Here is an 18,461-nt window from a genome sequence, read left to right on the forward strand (position 1 = left end):
CCTGGTGCATGTTTTCACTAGGCCCAGAGGAATAGCATAATCATAAACATATTTACTAAGGGACCCCTGGTGGTGGGTTTAACAATAGCCATTCACCTGGCTCCCTTGTTTAGCTGATCTTTGATAAGGGCCATTCCTATCTCAGTTGTAAACACTGCCTGGCTCCTCCTAGCTTTTTATGTATGCATTTTCTTTGTTTTGTGTAAAGAACCATTATGCATCTCAATGTACCTTGGCGGATATATTTGACTAGCTTTCTTCTTTTTCTTCTGTATTATAAGTCTGGTGCTTGCTTTTGAGAAATTACATTCAGGTACTCCCTTGTGTCCCTGTCTGTTTGTCACCTTTTCGCTGACTCCTGCCTACCTGTACTGGGACCCTGATTCCACTGTGGATCGAGGGCCCAACACAGCAAGGATGAACCAGGAGGGGGATAAAGTGGGACATCAATAAGAGGAGAGACCTTTGGTCTTGTGAAGGGTCCAGTGTAGAGGAATGCCAGGACAGGCAAGCAGGAGTGGGTGGGTTAGTGAGCAGGGGGAGGGGTGCTGGGATAGAGCGTTTTGGGAGGGGAAATGAAGAAAGGGGGTAAAATTTGAAATGTAAATAAAGAAAATATCTAATAAAAATAATTTGTTAACTATATGTGTGTGTGTGTCTTATGTATTTTAAATTAAAAAGAGAATCATAAAAAGTTAAAGAATAAACAATTCTTAACAGTAAAAGAACAGCCGAGGAAATCACTATCACTGACCTCAAGCCTTACTACGGAGCAATAGTGATGAAAACTGCATGGTATTGGTAAAGAGACACACATGTTGATCAATGGACTAGAATTGAAGACCCAGAAATAAAACCGCACAATTATGGACATTTGATTTTTGACAAAGATGCCAAAAATATACAATGGAAAAAAGAAAGCATATTGAATAAATGGTGATGGTCTAACTGGCAATCTGAATGTAGAAGAATGAAAATAGAACCGTATTTGTCATCTTGTACAAAGCTCAAGTCCAAGTGGATCAAGGACCTCAACATAAAACCAGATACACTGAATCTAATAGAAGAGAAAGTGGGGAAGAGCCTTGAACTCATTGGCACAGGGGGAAATTTCCTAAACAGAACTCCAATGGCTCATGCTCTAAGATCAACAATTGATAAATGGGACCTCATAAAACTGGAAAGCTTCTGTAAAGCAAAGAACATAGCCAAGAGAACAAATTGGCAACATTCACATTGGGAAAATAATCTTCACTCACCTCATATTCAATAGAGGGCTAATATCCAAAATATATAAAGAGCTCAAAAAGTTAATCACCAAAAAAAAATTAAAAAATAAAAAAATAAATAAAAATAAAAATCAAAAGTTGGGGTATAGAACTAAACCAAGAATTCACAACTGAGGAATCTCAAATGGCTGAGAAGCACCTAAAGAAATGTTCAAAGCCCTTAGTGATCAGAGAAATGCAAATCAAAATGACCCTGAGATTCCACCTTACACCAATCAGAATTGCTAAGATCAAAACCTCAGGTGACAACACATGTTAGAGAAGATGTGGAGAAAGAGGAATGCTCCTCCGTTGCTGGTGGGATTGCAAACTGGTGCAACCCCTCTGGAAATCAATCTGGAGGTTCCTCAGAAAATTGGAAATAGATCTACCTGAAGATCCAGTTATACCACTCTTGGGAAAATACTCAAAAGATGCTCTACCATGCCACAGAGGTATGTGTTCCACTATGTTCATGGCAGCCTTATTTGTGATAGCTAGGAGCTGGAAACAACCTAGATGTCCCATGACAGAAGAATGGGTACAGAAAATATGGTTCATTTTCACAATGGAATACTACTCAGCTATTAAAAAGGAGGATATCTTGACTTTTCCAAGCAAATGGATGGAACTAGAAAATATCATCCAGAGTGAGGTAACTAAGACCCAAAAGGACATGCATGGTATATATATAAATATAAATGGATATTAGCCAACCCCCCCAAAAGTAAACAAAAACAAAACTATACAGAATATCCAAGATGCAGTTCACAGAACTCAAAAAGCTCAACAAGCTGGAGTGCCCAAGTGAGGACTCCTCAGTCCCACTTAGAAGAGAGGAGAGAGAAGAAAGCAGTCACAAGTGGGGAAGGAGGGACCTGGGAGGGAAAGTGGGTGGAGGGGTAGTGGGGGGATAGGGAAATGTGACCTGGTACTGGGTGAGGGAAAAGGACTGAAGCTCTAGGGTGCAGCAGAAAGAATGTAAACAGGCAACCTCAGGAAATAGAAGGTTGGGGGCACCCCCCAGAATGCACTAGAGATCTGGGAGGTGAGAGACTCCCAGGACTCAAAGAGAGGGACCTTAGATAAAAAGCCTGACAGTAGGGAGAGGGAACTTATAGAGCATCAGGAAGACAGGACATGAAGTGAGGGATGGGGTTGCCACCCACAGTGACATCTCTGACCCATAATTGTTCCTGTCTGAAAGAATTACAGGGATGGATGAGCCTGAGGAAAAGAAGGTCCAGCAACAGGTCCATAGTGGAATCCAGCTGATGGTGAGGTCCCAAGGCCTGACACTATTACTGAAGCTATGGAGTGCTCACAAAAAGGGACCAGTCATGACATATATTTGTACCCAATGAATGGACAGAAGCAGCTGACCCCTGTTGTTGAATTAGGGAAGGCAGAAAGAAGCTGAGGAGAAGGGCAATCGTGTAGAAGGATCAGCAGTTTCAACTAATCTGGACCCCTGAGATCTCTCAAAGACTGGACCACCAAACAGATAGCATACACCAGCTGATATGAGGCCCCCAACACACATACAGTAGAGAGCTTCCAGGTTTGTGTTCATTCAGAGATGAAGCATCTAACCCTCAAAAGACTAGAGGTTCCAGCAAGTTTGAGGTCAGGTGGGGTAGGGAGTGGGGGCATCCACGTGGAGACAGGGTGGGGTGGGGAGGAGGTATGTGATGTGGAGTAGATGGAGGATGGATGGAAGAGCAGGGAATGAAATATGGAGTGCAAAAAATAAATTAAAAATAAAATTTATTTTCAAAAAGAAATTATAAAAAATAAAAAATTAAAGAATAAATAAAAATTAATTTTAAAATAAGAAAATAATACATTAAAATATAAATGCCTTAAAAACTTAAGGTAGAGGATGCTTGACTATTTCCACTCGTATCCCCTCACATACTTGTACATACCACACACATAGGATCTACATAGACAATAACACTACACACACACACACATACACACACAGCTAAATAATACAGCTATTGAGAAACCTTAAATTTAACTAGAAACAATAAGCTTCTTACTAATTTTCTATGTTCTTACAATGTCAGTAAGGAGAAACAGTTTTTCACTTGCTACAAAACAATACAAAGATATAAACAATATAAATAATAGCACCAAGTAAGAAATCCATGCTTAGCAAGACGACATGCAAACAGAGTGCAATTTTACCATCTGGAGAATAAGGAAATCAACAATAAGAAGAAACATTGGGGATTTATTATAAAAAGATTATGCCAAAAGCATTTTAGAGTCATTTTCTACAAAATATTCAAATTAGTAGGTAAAGAGGTAAATTGTATGCTACATATTTAGATTCCACTGGTATCATCTTTATAACAACTTATGGCATAATATCTGCTAACTAATTTAAACTATCTTAGCTGTGAATGCTGTCATGTCGATAGAGTTTGCTGTCATGCCACAAGGAACCAATAACCATGAATGAAATGCTTGACTGAGTTACCCAGGCCCAGAAGGGGAAGACATTGGTTTTTATCTGGTATTGTATTATAGAATTCAAAGAAATGAATAAATAAATCTGAAACGTTTGAAATATCAAGCAGATACAAGCACAAAATAGAAGATGGAAGTGGCAGGGGAGGGACAGGATAAAGTAAATTGCATAGGTCAAAGAATCCAGCAACCATTTGTCATGAACATACCTGAGGAAACACCGGGGCATCAGAAACAATTCCTATCCTTGTATGCCATTTTGAGAGCTACACTCCCCTCGTTACGTGAGAATCTAGATGGGACAGAAAGAAGTGGGTTAAGAGGAAAACAGTTCCAAGTATTTTATTATTATTCAATGGACCTTTTCGAAAGGCCCACCAACATTTCCTGCCACATCTTAGAACGCAGAAATCATTTCTCTCATCCATTGCTAAACTCTCACAGTACTGGATAGATGTGACATAGTCTGAGATATTACTCCGGAAGCATCACTGAGCTTTGCTGAGATAACATCTCTAAGGTTTTAGGTTGAAGCAGTGATGATCATAGAGCAAAAAGGACTGGGGAAACCATCGCTTTTCATTTATTGAACAAATTTTATTCTATGCAGTAGCTAATTAAGTTTTTAAAAAAACACTCAAGAACCTGTTTTAAGAATCCATGTTATTCAGTACCACAGCCAGTAAGCATACCAAATTTTAAAATCTTGGCTACATTACCCACCTTTGAGTCACAATAGCTTTGTGCAGCATTTTTTTATAGTAAAGAAATTTGACACTGCTGTTCTAGAGGATTCAAACTTCATGTCGTCATTATGTCTACTTTCTAAAGTTATATTTGAACATGTATGTCCACTCTACATTATCCAATCGACATTTAAAATATAAAACTACACAAGATCTCCATGTAAGCAGTTGACTTCTCACAGGAGCCAGTTAACTAGAAGACAGTTATCACATGGGCTCAAATGGCGAGTGCCATGCCACAGAGTGGTTCTTGGATAAATGAACTGAACCATAACCATCAGAATTAAGGACAGGATTTTTTTTTTTACAATTACTGAAGTTTTATGTGAAAAAAAAATGACAGAAAAGTAATTGTCTTTGTTGTCTGAGAATCATGTCACAGAGCATCGGCACAAGTGTTCTCATGGTGGAGATCCAGGCTCTCCACACCATTTCCGCTCAATCCTTTCCTCCTCAATGCATCCATTTAATCAGCACTGCTTTCTAACTTCTAATTTTTAATAATTTAATAGCCAGTCCTCTCATCCATTTTTCTGGTTCTTAGTTATATAAATTCAATATTTTTCAAGCCTAGGAAAGAACAGTGAATCTCTTTAGTTCATGTGGAGAGATGTTTTGGCTAGTTACCTATATTTATACAAATATGCTCTGAGTATCCAGAAAATAAATGTAGAAAAGTGTTAAGTGCTAACACACACACACACACACACACACACACACACACACACACACACACACAAACCCAGGCTGAGGTCATGGCAAAAATAGGGGATTAGGCAGTTTAATGATGCACCAAAGACTGTAGCTTGTAAATCTGTTAAATGTGGGATTAAATTCCTGGCAGGCCCCATCACTAGTAATAAGACCTTGGAGAAGATAGTGAAAGTATGTGGAGTGCTGGCCTTTTCCTCTTCAAATTGAGAATGGTGAAAAAGATAATGCCTTATAATCCTACTACAAGGATTGAAATAGCACCCAAGACTGGAGAGAGCGGGCAGCAGAAAAAGATACTTGCTGTTGCCAAACCTGATGACTTGATTTCAATCCCAAGCATGCACGTGATGGAAGGAGAGAACAAACTTCTTCAAATTGTCCATTGATCTTCACATGTACAATGCACACACACACACACACACACACACATACACCACGGCATAGATATAATAAAAAAATACATAGACTCATCCAATACCCAGTGTAGCATAAATATTTAATAAGCACTATTTAACCTATAAACAACAAATTTTATGTTTGTAAAACATAAAATACATAAAACATAAAAACATAACGGCTTTTTCAGGCCTCTGTTTTCTATTAGGATGAGTTTTTGAACAAAGAAAGACCAAATTTCATGAAAATAGAACTTCTGTCTGGAACTTCTGTATCCATCCAACTCAAATATAAACATCATCGATCGACTCACAAAGTACAGTCTATGTCAGTGCTGCCACCTTCTTACATGCCACTGTCCTTAATTCCAACTCAGAACCCAACAGAGAAAACCAAATCAACTGCTGTAAACCCAGAACACGCTCCATACCTACTTAATTCTCCTCCACCAGAACATCATTTAAGCCTTCCCATTATGTTGCTAGAAAACTGTTCACCTCCCATATGTGCCTTTGGGTCTCTGCCCAGTGTAGGCAACAGTGGCTAAGTTCCATATTTAGAAAGTTCTGTATAAATAGTCTCTGCTTATTCTCATTTATATGGACTTTGTTATTTATGCAACATTGTAACTGAGAACAAGTGCTCAGTACCTATATAAAAGGTATTTAAGTGCAATTACCATGTAATGAGGGGAGACAGTGCCGTAACTAGACTTCTTATGCTACCAAGCAAAACTCATAATTTTATGAGTTCATCTTGGTGAGTCATTGGCCAAAGACATCCTATAGACTACCACTTAAGCATCACAAGAACCTATACAGAAGAAGTGGAAAAATTATAAGAGCCATAGGTGGTGTAGGAATCCAAGGAAACAGTGTCTTAAAAAAAATAGGGCTGATGTACGTTAGCTCAGGAAGATGGTGACAGCTCATATACCTACATACGCTCAAGACATAAAATCCCAGCACAGAGAAGTTAGTGGGCGCAACGCCCCACACCTAACCAAGAAGATACATGCAACTTGATACTCTCTGGGAGAGAACAAAAACATCAGTTTTCTCTGTTGAAGTGTCACTAGGCATATCAACCACACTTCAGGGCAGACCTCATGCTCAGAATAGTTGGTTGACACAAAAGGACTCCATGTGATTTTGTATGTGGTTTTGTTGTTGTTGTTGTTGTTGTTGTTGTTACATTCAGTTCTCTGGGTTTTTTTTTTATTTGTCTGTTTGTTTGTTGTTTGTTTTCTGAGAGAATATGAACTTGTGTGGGTAGAGAGGTGGGAAGGAAGCGGGAACTGGGGCAGAGGAAATAATGTAATCCAAATATATTACATGGAAAAAAGTCAATAAAAAGACCTCAAGGTTAATTTTAAAATGACGAGCCAGCACTGTGTAATGGTACACACCTGTAATTTTAACACAGGACAGATTTAGGTGGGAAGTTACAAATTCAAGACCAGACTGAGCTATGTGGCAAAGCTGTGTTTATAAATAAATGAATGAATGCTATTCTACATGTTTCCTTACTGTCATTACTATGCAGAAATTACACTCTAGAACACCATTGCCATTAGGGCTCAAATGCACAGAATCTGCTTGTAGACATGAAATTTTCCTACCAGGCATATCCATATGATTACAGCACTATCAAACCAACTCTCTCAATCTATTTCTGCCAACAGTGCATACGCAATCTTCAACAACTTCACATATTCCAGCTGCTCAATCTGCTTTTCCTTAGTCATCATCTATCGCTCTCTTTTCCATTTTCTGTGTGCTCCAGAGTCTAGAGTTTTAGCAATAAACATTCTCAGTAACTTTCAGTCCCATCTACCTAGAAAAAGAATGGGTAAAGAAATACTGTTTTTATTTTAATTTAATGATGAAGAGCTTATTTAAAACTGTCTTACTAGGGCCAGTAAGATATATCAAATAAAAGTGCTTGCTACTAAACTTGATGACCTGAGTTATATTCTCAAATCCACAATGGTGGAAGAAGAGAATTGACTTCAACAAGTTGTCCTCTGACCTCCACATATATACCATGGTATGCATATATATGTATATATGCACCACAAGGGTGTGCATGTACACACACATACACACACACACACACACACACACACACACACACACACACACACACACACCACACAGAGAGAGCTCTAAAATGGGAGGATAAATCCTCTGGGACAGAGAGAACCATCTGTCATGTGTTTGTGTATTCTGTTTAGGTAAAAAGTTAGGAGGTGAATCCAGATCCCTTTGAAATCATATCTCTAGCATGGTAGATGAAGCCATATTCAAAGGAGAACAGAAAGAAGGGTGCATGCAGAATGTGCAATGAATAGTAGAAGCCAGCAAGCCTCTAAGGGCTGCCCTCAGCTTAGCTAAGTCTCCAAGTCATGTCTTTGACAGTTCTGAGAATTATACTGGTATGGGTCATAGAAAAGTCTTAAAACTCACTAAATGAGGAATGTTGTATATTCAAGATAAAATGGACGAGCCTCACATAAACAGTTAAAATTCTTACAAAATGTTGAATGTGTTTTTGAGATTAGCCATTTATTTCTCTCAGTTCTTAACATTTGTAAGTGGTAGCTTAACTCCTATTTCCTCATTAGGTCCAGAAAACCACGAGGGATTAACAAGAGTCATGAACATCAGCAGGAACACTCTATGTGGGTCAAGAGGCCAAAAGAAATCGAAGACAGAGTGTGCTGTGATCAGCAGGAACGGCAGCTACCCAGCCAGCGCACACATTTCCCGAGCAGAAGAATGTAAAGAGAGCAATGGCCATGTGCTCTCACTTGACATCGGGAGAAGGCTGTGTGCTGGGCCTGGTAGCAGCCTGTGGGACCAGGGTCAAGGGAGAACATCACTCTTTCTCCAGGATGGAGATGTGGGAGTAGCTGATTTCATTTTTGCTGATTTATATTATATTTCTGTATTATTTTATATTTTATATTTCCCAATTGGGAACTAGAAAACTCCCAACCTGTCCCTAAGAAGCTATTCAATGAAGTTTAATGGAATCATTATTTTTAATTAAAAACAGAGCAAACAACCCCACACCATTTTCAAGACTCCATTAGCAACTTAAAAGAATAACAGGTGAACTGCCACCAGGCAGCTTTGAAAGTGAATGGGGTAAAAGTCCCGGAAAGCATTCTGGTCCAGACACGGGAGATTTGGCAGCCAAGGAGGAGACAGCATCCCTTGGTGGTCAAGGGATGGAAGAAGGGGTGGCTAGTCCAGGTCCACGGCTGCCACCCTACTGTGCAGAGGCCACTAGAAGGTCCGTGGTGCAAGCCCTACAGGCCCCGCTACTTACCCTCTACGCCCTCTCTCGCTTGTCTGCTTTGGCGCCTGTCCGTTACTGGCTCGAGCCTTCCAGGCATCTCCACCAGTCCAGGCTCCCTACTGCCCTAGGCCGGCCTCTGCACCTTCTTGGTCAGTCTCTCCTCCCCATCCTCTCTGCCTTGCCCAACCCTCTCTTTCCCATCCCATTCAGTGACTTTCTCTTTGCTGCCTCAGACCCTGGTTTAGCGGTCTTTGCATGATGAGCCGTTCCTTGTTTATTTCTCCTTCATCCTGCTTGACAGAACTCCTCTCTCCTTCATGGGGAAGCAAGTATGGATGGAACAAGGGCTCTTCCTACCACCGAAAGATATCATAGGATAGACAGCACAGAAGACTACATTGAGCACTAAGAGGACGTTGTGACCTTGGTCCTGTCATCTCCAAGACTTACTGGCTTGTATTCTGTTTTATGGTCACTCCCCACAGGGGAACTCTCAGCACTGGGTCTCCTGCCCCTACCAAAACTGACTGTAAGATGTGAGTGCTTGGTTCAGTGTAGTTGATAATTTAAGGTGACTGTGTACTACTGTTAGCTAACTCTTAGAGAGGAAAGGAAGTGGAATTCATTAATTCATAAACGCATTCATTCATTCCACTTTCTATGTCAGGATTGAAGTAAAAAAGGGATTGATTCATTCTGACAAGCCATTTGTATAAGTGTTTATTTGTAACAAAAATATTTTTGAAGTGTTGCTTTTTCTCATAAAACACTAGGAAATATAAATTTTATTTACCTTAAGTGTTGTGTCTTTTCTATGAATATGTCCTGTGACCTGAAACAGGCTTCAAAGGAAGGTACTTGGGCCTTAACACTGCTCACCAACTGCTCGAATCAAGTCAAACCCGAGTCTGTAAACAGGATGGTAAAATTGTTAGGCCCTGGATAAAGATTTTTTTCTCACCAGGATGACAGTCTCCAGACAACACTGGAAATAGCCACATCATCTGCCAAGGCTCCTCAGCATAAACTGCTGCTCCCACAAGCCTTCCAAAGAGTCATGATCGCTAATGGAAAGAATGCATGAGTATGAAAGCAAGGAGCAAAAAATGTGCAAGGCTTCAGTGAAGATGTGCGGAAACATTCCAGGATGGACTCCCCATTTCCCCAGTCTTCGTGCACGAGTTACGTAAACTGATTTGTGAGCAATATAATATCAATCTCTAACACAATATCAAATTTTAAACTGTGTGAATCCTGTGCATCTCAGCAGAAGTGTATTTGTGAGGATTCAAAGTGTCTAAATGAACATTTTAAATATCTAGATTTTTATTATAAAATAGAACCTTGCCATCTACTAGAAACTTCACTGCTGCCAAATTCTTCTAATTTATTAGAGGTTGGAGGTACTTCTCAGTTGACAGAGTGCCTGCCTAGCGTGCATGAGGTCCGGGGTTTGAGTCTCAGAACCACCACACCTGGCACTCAGATGACAAAGAAGAAGGATCAGAGATTCTGAGATAGCCTTGGCTACATGAGACTGTCTCAGAAACCAGAACAAATAATACAACCCACTGAGAGTTGCTATACTTGGGACACCACACTTCCCTCTTAAGACAAAAGTTCTTGAGCAAACTGCAAAAGGAAGCTCACCTTGGTGATCCTCTGCTCCTGAAGCAGGCTGTACCCCAAGGGGAGATGTTCTCACAGTTCAGAATCATAGCCTCAGACCTTCATGGGAACAGCATTGCTGAAGACCAGTGACAGAGAAGGAAGTTGATCAAGCCTTGCCATGCATCCCTCAGCTCACGATCAGAGAGCATGCGCTGGATGCAGCCCAGGCTTTTTCTCATCGGCAGAAGAACAAGGAAAAGCAGATCGAACCTTTTGTCTACTCAGCTCCAAAGTCAAGTTATTCATTCAATAAATTTGTTTTTTTTTCTTTTAGTCTGTCTTTTATTATGAATATCTCAGTCTTGCATGTACAGGAGATATATTTTATATTCCTATGTATACAAGGCAGTTTTTTAAATAGAAAAGCAGATTTTTAGAATTAGAGCAAATAAGAAGAGCAAATTATTACATGGCAACAATGCACATTGAGAAATAGCATAATAAGCTAATAGAACATAGAAAGAATAAAAAGACAAATTTTACACAAAACTACCATTCAAGAGTAAGAGAAAAGAAAGAAAGAAAGAAAGAAAGAAAGAAAGAAAGAAAGAAAGAAAGAAAGAAAGAAAGAAAAGCAAAATGTATCTCCAAAGAACTAAGCATTCTAGTTAGCAGAGCAACCCTTAGTGATGTACCTTCTAGGACAAAGCAGTGTGTGAAGGCTCAGAAAGATGTGAGTTTAATACTCATAGATTTTTCTCAACAGGAAACATACTCCATCCACTTATGTTGTAATTGGTTAGTCTTGGTGGTTAGTATTTAAGACGACTTTATATAAAGTCATGCTGGGTGATATATGACTGTATGCCTAGCATCCTGGATGCTGAGGCAGAAAGATCAGAAGGTCAAAGTCATCATTGGTTAAAGGGTGAGTTCGAGGGGTAGCCTGAGATCCACAAGATCCTGTCTCAAAAACAAACACAACCAGCTGTTCTCTCTGTCCACAGGATGCTTATATATCTCAATAATAGCATCTAGTTGGTGCCTCTGGGTTCCTTTTAAAATTGGCATCCATGATATTTGAAGTCATTTTTATGTTCCCTCGATGGATCTCACATCTTCCTGAGAGGAAGCACTGAGATACCATCTTTACTGAAAGCAATACTTTTTTATTTAATTTCATTTTTTCATTTATTTTTTTACACTCCATATTCCATTCCTTGCACACCCATCCTACCTTCTCCCCACCCTACCTCATATCCACATGGATGCTCCCACCTCCCACCCCACCTGACCTCTAAACTCCCTGGGACCTCTAATCTCTTGAGGGTTAGGTGCATCATCTCTGAATGAGCACAGACCCAGAAGTCCTCTACTGTATGTGTGTTGGGAACCTCATATCAACTGGTGTATGCTGTCTGTTTGGTGGTTCATGTTTGAGAGATCTCGGGGATCCAGATGAATTGAGACTGCTGGAAACAATGCCTCTTAAGATAGACTTGGAAGATCATCAAAAGATGGTCAGAAGTATCTAATTCTATATGTGTGATATATCAATGTTTCAAAAATAAGTTAGTATTTTTGGAAAAATATCCTCTAGCATTTGCTTACATAAACTAATAACAAGCCAATACATTTTAATTTTGAAAATAATCCATGTTGTTGTAAGTCTACAAAGAACCTTCAATTACCAATATGACACATATTACCAATGTACTTTAGCAACATATAATTTAAAATGATACCATTTTTGTCCCCCATAAGTGATATACTACTTAAAGATGAATTTAGTTCTGCTTAGGTGCTAAAGCACACCACTGAAACCTCTCAAGTACATCACCAATGCTCCTGTTGTGACCTTCTGCAGCTTGTAGTCATCTATTCAGGAAGGTGACCTCCCCCCTTCCATCCGAGCACCTCACACATCATCCGTTTGTCAGCAGCTTTTTGATTCTACACCTGACCCATTTGTTTTCTAGACCTTCCCTCTAGCACTATCAGAAAATAGGCTACCATATTGGATCATTTTTAATAAAGACTGACAGAAAGAATATGATTTACATGTGATTAGTTCAGTTTCCTTAACAGAAAGTATTACGCTTTTTATAGCACAGTTATGATGATTTCCTCCCTGAATTAGAGGAAATCTACACCAGTTGACATGCTCAGACTGTATTACACTAAAGTGAGTTTTTCTTGTGCTCATCATTTCAAGATATCGAATTGTATTAAAAGGACATATAAATATATCATGCTACATGAAACAAAGGTTATTGATAAGTGTCTATTATAGCAATGATCCCAAGAAAAATCCTGTGTAAGAAAGTGGCAAGGGCAGCAAGATTTTGCTGAAAGGACGCTGATATAGCTGTCTCCTGTGAGGCTATGTCAGTGCCTGGCAAACACAGAAGTGGATGCTCACAGTCATCTATCACATGGAACACAGGGTCCCCAATGGAGGAGCTAGAGAAAGTACCCAAGGAGCTGAAGGGGGCTGCAACCCTATAGGTGGAGCAACAATGTGAACTAACCAGTACCCCCAGAGCTCGTGTCTCTAGCTGCATATGTAGCAGAAGATGGTCTAGTCAGCCATCATTGGGAAGAGAGGCCTCTTGGTCTTGCAAACTTTATATGCCCCAGTACAGGGGAATGCCAGGGCCAAGAAGGGGGAGTAGGTGGGTAGGGGAGCAGTGGGGGGAGGGTATAGGGGACTTTGGGGATAGCATTTGAAATGTAAATGAAGTAAATACCTGATAAAAATTGAAAAAAGAAAAAAAAAAAGAAAGTGGCATGGGCAGAGTATATGGGGTTCTTCCTTATTGTTGTCTGTTTTGTTTTTGTTCTCTCACTCTCTCCCTCTCTCTCTCTAATGTGAGTGTGAGTGTGTATGTGTGTGTGTGTGTGTGTGTGTATTTGTGTGTGTGTGTGTATACCAAAAGAGACTCTTGTAAGAAGAAAAGGGACAAAGGGACCATCAGGAGAAATAGGGTAGGGCAGTGCTGGGAGAATACAAACAATGTACAGTATCCATGTATGTATGATAGTAATAAGGAAACCCATTTTTTTGTGCACTAAGAAAAAAATTACCTAAACATAAACTTCAATGGCTCAGGAGACAGGGAGAGGAATGCCAAGGTTCATAGGAAGTCAGAGCAGAGTGTTTAAGTTGGACATCTGTGTAAATCATGCCAAAGACATGAGAGTCTGATCAAGTCTTCGTTTCTGGGCATGACCATAACAGAGCTTCTACATTAGGCTTGAGGTGGAAAGTCTGCCATAAGTATAGGCATCATCATGGGCTGTGATCCTGCACTGAGTACAATAGAGAAAGTCAGCCAAGCCCCTGTTTTCAATGCTCTCTGCTTCCTGACTGTAAACATGAGGTGAGCAGCTGCTTCCCACTTCTCCTGCTATGCTTTGCTGGATGTGGGGAATATAATCTCAAACTATGAGCCAGAAAAAACAGAAAACCCTCCTTAAGTTCCTCTGGTTAAGCATTTTGCCTCAGCAAAGAATAAAGTAACCAAGTAGCTAATCTATTCAAAGCAAGAATATTTCTGCTGCCTTCGACTTATTTATGAATGCCAGATTTTTCTGTCTCATCTACTCATGCATAAACATCCTATTATTGCCACAAACCTTGTATTTTACAATTTTCAAGTATTCCTTTCTCTCCCAAAAAGTTGGTACTTAGCATTCTAGTATAAAACACTCATAGCCAAAACAGTAATTTAAAACATAATCATCTTCCTGCCTCTGCCTCATCAGCATATGCTACCAATATGTGCCACCAAAACAGGTACAAGATAAAGCCAGATAAAATCTCTGGGTGGATGTGAGAAGGGCCCATGAAGCCCTGTCCTGCCGGAAGAGATATTGGTAACTGATTGATAGCTGTGCAGGGAGGAAGAATCAGGTTTTTTTTTTTTTTTTCAAGAAAGAGGCCCTTGAGAGGACGCCTTACTCCACTAGATGGCCCTACACCCGTGCACCCAAGAGCAGCACTGAGTAGACTCAGTGGGAAAGAGTAACAGCACAACAAAGCTATGAAAGTTATGACATAGTGCGAAAGGGAGAGGGGAGGGATTAGGGTGGAAAGACGTGATCAAAATACATTGTACATGTGTACAAAATTCTGAAACAACAGTATTGTAGATCAATAAATATGTAAGACATAACTCACAAACAAATCTCCTGAATTATCTCTCAATCAATATGATCAAGTAGTGCAAGAAAATGAAAGGGCTCTTAGCTTTGCTACTGCAGAGATGGAAGAAAATGGCCACTTGCTAATTTCTAAGTTTATTTGCAGCTGCTTTGCTTTCCTGGAAAGATTTTTGAGCAATAACCAGGACAGTCTCCACAACTGACCATTTCCTGACCACTATCCTAAAGCAGGCAGGGCATTTTCCTCTCCTCAGATCTCCTTAATGAATAGTCCTTACCTCATTTTTTTAGCCAGTGTGGCTTAGATCACATAGCTTGCCCAAGAACCATGCAGTTGGTAATGAATGCAGTGATATTCAACCCAACTGTGACTCAAATCAGCATATTTTACAAGATCTTACTCAGCCCATTTTATAGGAATGTATGAATAATGATTACTGGTAGATAGCAAAACATTTTTCCCCCAAGGCACCAGCAAAACAAAATGCTCTTAACAGCCCTATAGGGGGAGGAGGAAAATATTAAAAATTTAAACAATCTTTTCATCAGGTGGGACTCCTGCAAAGGAATAGATAATGTGGCATAAAACATCATTGGCAGTTGTACTAGATTTATAATATACGGAAACACACTCTAAATGGAGGATTTTCAGAAAGGTTCTGATGAGGAAGAAAGACATGTTAATTATGGACAGCATTGTCTTCCATAGGTTGGAGTTCCAGACTGAGTTAAGCGGAAACTGACCTGGACACCAGCATTCATCACTCTCTGCTCCCAGACTTCAAGCACAATGTGACCAATCACCTCATCTTCCTTCTTCTATGCTTTCCTTGCCATCATGGACTGTATCCTTCTCAAACTATGTGCCAAAATAAATCCTTCCTCTCTTACGTTATCATTGTTTCCTTTGCCACAGCAAGAGAATAGTGACTAATATAGAAGAAACAAGCAAGTGTTTCTTTCATGTGACTCTAGTCTGGGAAAACATCTGAAAAAGTTACCAACTGCAGAAAAGCTAAGGCTACCTTGAGGTCTGGAGGGTCCAGGATGTAAGGAGGTCAGACTAAGCAGGCCATTCTGCAATGTGAATAGCTCTTTGTACATCCATCAGAGAAGTAAGTTCCTGGGAATTCACCCATTACTTTCCATTTTCAGAGACCTCACTCTGACTGTTATATGTTGGTACCATTCAGGGGTTTTGTAGATATCAGTACAATTTCTGTGATATATACTCATATAAGACTCTAAAATACCCCTAAATTCTGGATAGATCCCTTACTCTCAAATTGTAGAATCGCCCATACATCCTTCTAGGCAAGGGTTAAAGAAAGTGTCATGAATCCACCTAACCAAACATGGACCAAAATTTAGGATGAGGGCTTCAAGGAAATGGCAGAAATGTGGGGAAAGAACCCAAAAGCAGAAGGTACAGGAACATTTATTTTCTAGTCAGTACTTAAGAAGACAAAAACTCCCAGAAGGAGGTGTTTAAATCTAGCACAATAGAGTCAGAACTGCAACAAAATAATTCCCGCTGAGGATACGAGGTAGCCCCTCTCCATGGTTAAGTCTCTCCTAGACATAGAAAGGGATCAACTTCATCAGTAGCTTTGTCATGGCTGCTGCCCTCCTGGTGAAGGAGGGAGGGCTCCTGAGAAGGTAGGAACATTTAGAAAAGCTGCCTAGTTACAGAATCTACAGTCCAAGTGTCTGTGGCATGGATGCTGAACAGGACAGGACAGAAAACATTATCACTTCCACTTATGACACTACACATGGGGAAGGGAGCTTCGCAAGTACTCTGACATAAGTTAGCACAAATATCTTAGCCGAATCTTAATCAATTAAATACAGTTGTAGAGCCATCAGTATGAATTGGTGTTCATGTGACCAATAAAATAGTTACACTTGTCATTTAAATGATTGGAGAATTTCTACTCAGAGAGCTACACACACACACACACACACACACACACACACACACATACACACACACATACTCTTCCCCCGTGTGTATGATATGTAATACATATATATATATTATAATATATTGTATATTGCATACACAATGTATTATATATACATATATAGCATATCTAAATGTAAGTATAAATTTATATAATATCTACAATATAATGTATACAATATAACAGCTATTATATACAATGTGATATATAAAATATACAGATATATGAAATATACATTGCACATTACACATGTATAATATGTACAAAATTTTTTTATATAATAAAGGTGAATAGAGGCCAGGCCACCTTGGGTATGAACTTGGTGGACAGTCCCGCAGTCTCCAGAGGACTCTCACTCCCCAGGTGTCCTAGCATGCCCAGGATCTTAGGATAACTGGTGAGTGGAACATATCTGTTCCAACACAACTGGGAGTTCCTGGGACCAGCAGGAGCAGGGAAACAAGAACCCTGCCCAAGTGTCTCCAGTTCCTTCCAGTAGGTGCTGGTCTATCTTAGTTTCAAACTCAGTGGAGGTACCACTTCCAGGCGCTCTAACATGCCCAGGATCTTAGGATTCCAGGATCCCAGGAGCTTGGTCATACCAGGATCTCAGGGTCTCAGAGGAAGCATGATTGCCAAGAACCCAGAATCTCAGAATCACATGATAATGGAATCACAGGGTCAGAGAAAAAGTTAGACTCAGAGGAGTTCTGACTTGGCTAGGGTTACAGGGAGGACAGCCTCCAGTCAGATATATAGAAGGCAGAGAGTATTTGAGATAAGCAGATGGTGGGAGGCAAGAGTAATAACAGAAGCAACAGAAACCAAGATTGCTTGGCATCATCAGTACCCAACGCTTCCACCATAGCAAGTCCTGGATACACCATCACACCAGAAAAGCAAGACATGTATCTAAAGTCACTTATCATGATGATGATGGAGGACTATAAGAAGGACATAAAAAACCCCCTTAAAGAAATACAAAAGAACAGAGGTAAACAGTAGAAGCCCTTAAAGAGGAAACACAAAAATCCCTTAAATAATTACAGGAAAAACACACCCAAATGGGAAAAAGAATTGAACAAATCCATCCACGATCTAAAAGTGGAAGTAGAAACAATAAAAAAAATCACAAAGGGAGACAACTCTGGAGATNGAAAACCTAGGAAAGAAGTCAGGAGCCTTAGATGCAAGCATAACCAACAGAATACAAGAGATAGAAGAGAGAATCTCAGGTGCAGAAGATACCATATAAAACATTGACACAACATTCAAAGAAAATGCAAAATGCAAAAAGATCGTAACCCAAAACTTCCAGGAAATCCAGGACACAATGAGAAGACCAAACCTAAGGATAATAGGTACAGATGAGAAGGAAGATATCCAACTTAAAGGGCCAGTAAATATCTTCAATGAAATTATAGAAGAACACTTCCCCAACCTAAAGAAAGAGATGCCAGCAAGATTTTGCTGAAAGGACCCGGATATAGCTGTCTCGTGTGAGGCTATGCCAGTGCATGACAAATACAGAAGTGGATGCTCACAGTCTTCTATTGGATGGAACACAGGGCCCCCAGTGGAGGAGCTAGAGAAAGTACCCAAGGAGCTGAAGGGTTCTGCAACCCTATAGGTGGAACAACAATATGAACTAAACAGTTCATATGTTTATGAGCTCATGACTCTAGCTGCATATATAGCAGAAGATGGCCTAGTCAGCCATCATTGGGAAGAGAGGCCCCTAGGTCTTGCAAACTTTATATGCCCCATAGAGGGGAATGCCAGGGCCAAGAAGTGGGAATGAGTTGGCA

General features: G+C 40.0%; 1 protein-coding gene across 2 annotated transcripts in view; it reads right to left on the bottom strand.

The window, feature by feature from the left end:
• The window catches only part of Ccdc178 (coiled-coil domain containing 178), a 358,443-nt gene extending 349,434 nt beyond the window's left edge, over window positions 1-9,009 (bottom strand). The window contains exons 1-2 of one of the 2 annotated variants that reach the window (XM_021214517.1): window positions 8,939-9,009; window positions 3,956-4,038 (exon numbers count right to left, since the gene is read on the bottom strand). The gene's annotated coding sequence lies outside the window, so the exon portion shown is untranslated. Of the gene's footprint in view, window positions 1-3,955; window positions 4,039-8,938 lie in introns of those variants that run through there. The other variant, XM_021214519.1, reaches the window with a different exon arrangement.
• Window positions 9,010-18,461: the final 9,452 nt, after the last annotated feature.

Source organism: Mus pahari, chromosome 15 (genome assembly GCF_900095145.1).
Source record: "Mus pahari chromosome 15, PAHARI_EIJ_v1.1, whole genome shotgun sequence".
Lineage (NCBI taxonomy): Eukaryota > Metazoa > Chordata > Mammalia > Rodentia > Muridae > Mus > Mus pahari.